Source organism: Phocoena sinus, chromosome 10 (assembly GCF_008692025.1).
Source record: "Phocoena sinus isolate mPhoSin1 chromosome 10, mPhoSin1.pri, whole genome shotgun sequence".
Taxonomy (NCBI): Eukaryota; Metazoa; Chordata; class Mammalia; order Artiodactyla; family Phocoenidae; genus Phocoena; species Phocoena sinus.
In genome coordinates, this window is record NC_045772.1 from 12,417,638 (window position 1) to 12,422,320 (window position 4,683).

General features: G+C 47.3%; 1 pseudogene; it reads right to left on the minus strand.

Annotated features, from left to right (window-relative positions):
* Window positions 1-1,654: 1,654 nt before the first annotated feature.
* On the minus strand, window positions 1,655-2,756 carry LOC116760873 (annotated as a pseudogene).
* Window positions 2,757-4,683: the final 1,927 nt, after the last annotated feature.

Sequence of the window (4,683 nt, forward strand, 5' to 3'; positions counted from 1 at the left end):
TCCTCAGAGCCTCAGAGCCTAGTACATAGTAGGCTCATAGCAGGGGAGGGTCACGGTGACTATAACCCCTGCGGGGGCAGAGGCAGGACTTGAAGGTGGAAATACTGAGCCCAGATTTCCGAGGCCTGAATGAAAGCAAATCAGGATCAAACAGCACGGGGCGCACTAAGAGTTTGCCTTAACTATTTTTTTGTTTGTTTTTAAAAAAATTATTTATTTGGCTGCATTGGGTCTTAGTCACGGCACGTGGGATCTTCGTCTCGGCGCACGGGCTTCCCTCTCGTTGTGGCACGTGGGCTTAGTTGCCCCGCGGCATGTGGGATCTTAGTTCCCTGACCAGGGATCGAAGCTGTGTCCCCTGCGCTGGAAGGCGGATTCTTAACCACTGGACCACCAGGGAAGTCCCTGAACTCTTAATTATATATGTTTTTAGAGTAACCTTTAAATGGTTACTTTTAAAGTACTCAAAAAATGGTATAGATGATCTTATTTGCAAAGCAGAAATAGAGACACAGATGTAGAGAACAAACGTATGGATACCAAGGGGGAAGGGGTGGGTGGGTGGGACGAATTGGGAGATTGGGATTGACATCTATACACTATCGATACTGAGTATAAAACAGATAACTAATGAGAACCTACTGTTTAGCACAGGGAACTTCACTCAGTGCTCTGTGGTGACCTAAATGGGAAGGAAATCCAAAAAAGAGGGGATATATGTATACGTATAGCTGATTCACCTTGCTGTACAGTAGAAACTAACACAACATTGTAAAACACTTATACTCCAAAAAAATTAATAAAAATAAATAAAAAATAAATAAAAGTACTCAAAGCCACACAAGCTTGTAAGTTTTGAAGCCCAGAGCACTTTTTTAAAAAAATTATGGTAAAACTACATAACATAAAATTTACCATTTTAACCTTTTTTTTTTTTCAAGAGGGTATTAAATTGTTTATCTATTACACATGATAACGGATGACACACAAGCTTCATTCCCATCTATATCTGGTACCATAATCCACTTTAGACATATTGCATAGGATATGCCAACAATCATACATTAATAATCAAAAGACTCCGTGACCTGGCTTGGGTGACCCTTTTCACGGTGACCTCCAGGTCACAACGCAGTAACTGTCAGTTCAACTACACCAAGGTTTCGGAAGACAGTAGCTTCTCCACCAAAGCAGGTTGTAAATACATTTTGAATGGAACCGGGCATCACCCTGAAGGAATACTAACTTCACACTGTTGGGGTAGTTTACCAAAATGGCTTCAGGGTAGACTGACTTTACACAGCACATTTTAAAAAAAGACACGTTTATTCAGCGTCACGATCAGACTATTACGTTTAGCAATCAACAGCATGGGTGCAAAAAAAAAAAAATCTACATTAAAACCCTTTGTTGGAATGCTTCACGCTTTTCACAGAACAGAAACTAAAATAAACTGTTACACAATTAGTCACAAATACAGTCCTCGAGTTTTTTTGCCCATATACATGAGTGTTGTGTAAAACATGTCTTCTTTGTAGCAGCTAGGCCCTGCCACCACTGTGCTTGGCTGAGTTCACAAATCTGTTGTAACCTGTAGCTTCCCTGTCACTTCTCTGGCTCTCCTCTCCTGCTAAGCTTTGTTTCCTGGCAGTCATCAAAACCTTCTGCCACTGCCGTAGCTCCTGCTGCTGCTGGAACCACCGTAGCCACCTTGGTTTTGGGGTTTGGCCTCCACCACCGTAGGGGCCAGAACTTCTGCCTCCAAAGTCTCCTCCTTTCATGGGTCCAAAATTTGAAGATTGATTGTTGTAACTGCCAAAATCATTGTAGCTTCCACCACCTCCAAAATGGCTTCCATCGTTACCAAATCCATTATAGCCATTTCCACTGCCACCATATCCCCCGCCACCACAGCTGCCACCAAAGGCACCTCGACCACTGAAGTTTCCTTCACGACCACCACCAAAGTTTTCAGAACCACTTCGACCTCTTTGGCTGGATGAGGCACTAGCCATCTCTTGCTTAGATGGGGCTTTCCTTACTTCACAGTTGTGGCCGTACACAGTGTGGTATTTCTGACCGACAGTCTTGTCTACAGAGTCATGGTCATCAAAGGTTACGAAGGCAAAGCCTCTCTTTTTGCCACTGCCTCGATCAGTCACGATTTCAGTCAGTTCAATTTTTCCCACACTGTTCAAAATAATCTCTTAGGTGACGCTCTTCAGCACCTTCTTTAATGCCACCAATAAAAATCTTTTTCACAGTTGAGTGGGCGCCAGGTCTCTGAGAATCTTCTCTTGAGACGGCCCTCTCCGGTTCCACAACTCTTCCATCCGCCTTGTGTGGCCTTGCATTCATGGCCGCATCCACCTCCTCCACAGTGGCATGTGTGACAACCCTGAAGCCTCTGGAGCGCCTGGTGTCTGGATCCCTCATCACCACACGGTCTGTGAGCACTCCCCACTGCTCACAATGGCTCCTCAGACTGTCATCGGTTGTTTCAAAGCTCAGACCTCCGACGAAGAGGTTCCTCAGCTGTTTGGGCTCTTTGGGTGACTCTGACTTAGACATGACGGTAGTGGGGGGGGGGGGGAGACGTCAACGATGCTTACTTGGCGGCGTCCACGGGCAGAAAGGCCATTTTAACCATTTTTAAGTGTACCTTTCAGTGGCACTAAGTACATTCACATTCTTGGGCAACCGTCACCACCATCCATCTCCAGAACTTTTTCATCACCCCAAACTGAAACTCTGTTCCCATTAAACAATATGCCAATTAGATCTTATGGGTTAATGATGGGTCGGTGGTGGGGGTCTGGTCAGGTGAAATGGGCTTCTATGGGAGTTGGTGGGTATCCCATCGCTAGAGGTGAGCAAGCAGACTGGTGTCAGATACAGGGATTAGCTGAATGGCACTAGTCTATGACTCTGTAGTGGTCTTTACCAGGATTCTGTCGGAGGATGGGACAAAAAGCCTCACTTGTTGCTGAGGTGGGAGGTTTTGCTGTGTGGGTTTTTTGTGTGTCCCAGGGGACATGATTTGACCTGCAGTTTACCTGTATTAAAAAAAAAGCTGTCCAATAATGAGGCTCCATCATACCTCACACAGCCCACAATCTCATCAGGCCAGTCTGAGTCCAGACCTGAGACATGGTGAGTTCATTCATGCTTCTGCCCATTCCATTCCACTTTCCAGAATACATGATAGCCCCCCTCCACCCCTGCAAGAGGGTGCAGACACTGTTGGCTGTCTACTTAACAGCCACCGCCCCGCTCCCTCGATGACAGACCTTCACTTTAAAGGCTCGGGATTCAGATGTACTCAGGGACCGTGCGCCCAGTGCCAGGGCATGAATCATGATTGTTCTAAGGTGTGGACTCTGAGCCACGTTGTGGTTATTCCATTCCTCTTTGCCACTGTAATCATGGTGGTAAATTCCAAGATGGATGGATGACTTGGTCAGGAGCTCAGGAGTGGCTTGTCTGAGCTGAGCCCTGAAGGGTGAGTGAGTTAACTGGGGGTTGGGGTGGGGGTGGGGCAGTTCCAGAGAGAACAGCATGTACAAAGGTCCTGTGGTCAGTAGGGTATGAAACGTCTGAGGTGAGAAAGCCAGCCTGTATGCCTAGAGAGTGTGGCAGGGCCCAGACCCCAGAGGCCTTGCGGGACGGGCCAGGAAGTGGGCCTTTAACTCAAGAACAAGTGAAGGGTTTTAGGTGTGTGTGTTGGGGCTTGGGGGTGCAGGTGTTATAAAACCTGGTCAGATTCGCCTTTTGAGATTTATTCTGATTGTGTGTAAGGAAATCACTGGGGGGAAGGCAGAGTTGATGCTTTAATCTTCTAACTTTATGTCCAGTAAAAGTCCAAAATCCTCCACAGTTTCAGAGATCCCTGGACGCTTATGTTTTCACCACTTCCCCTGCCATTCTTGCTTCTTCCTGAGCGATTTCTGCCCAGTACTGTGCTGACTCAGACATGAAACTTCACCCCTTCTCCATTTCCATAAAACCCTCCTCTTGACAAATACTGGTGAGTGGAACATAGATCTTGGGGTCATAGAGAGGGGTGATATCAGGTCTCACACAGAGGACACTTTACAGGGCATCTTCGATAAGTCTATTCTTCCAGACCTTTTGGGGATACTCTGTTCCCTCCCCTCCCCCAGTCCAGTAGTTCATCTCCAGATCTTTCCCCAACCCTTTGCCTGGTCACCCCGGCTCCTCTCTCCTCCTCCCCTTTGCTTGTCTCTCAGCTCCACTCCCCTCTCCCAGGGGGCATTGGAACTGTAGGATTCATCTCCCGCTGACACACAGAGCAATTCCGCTCTCCCCAGCTCCCTCTCCAAGCTTGCAGATCCCAAGTCACAGTTCACAAACCTGACCATGACTTCTGTTCATTTTCTCCTACGCCTGCCTTTGATGGAGCCCAGCCTCCTGTTTGCAGCCTTTTTGCAGCCTTTTTGACACCTCTGGCAGTTCTGTTAACTTTCTTGTTACTTTCAAGCATGAAAAAGTCCAGAGTTAAATCTCACATCTGATTGAACACCTCCTCAGTTCCCAGGGCCTTACTGGAGAGACTTGGAGGGGGTGGGGTGGGCTGCTCCTTTACCCCTCTTCCCCCTGTCCTTTGGGTCCCTTTCTTCTCTGGTGGGCTATGGTGGGGACAAGAAACACAGAAAGGGCCTC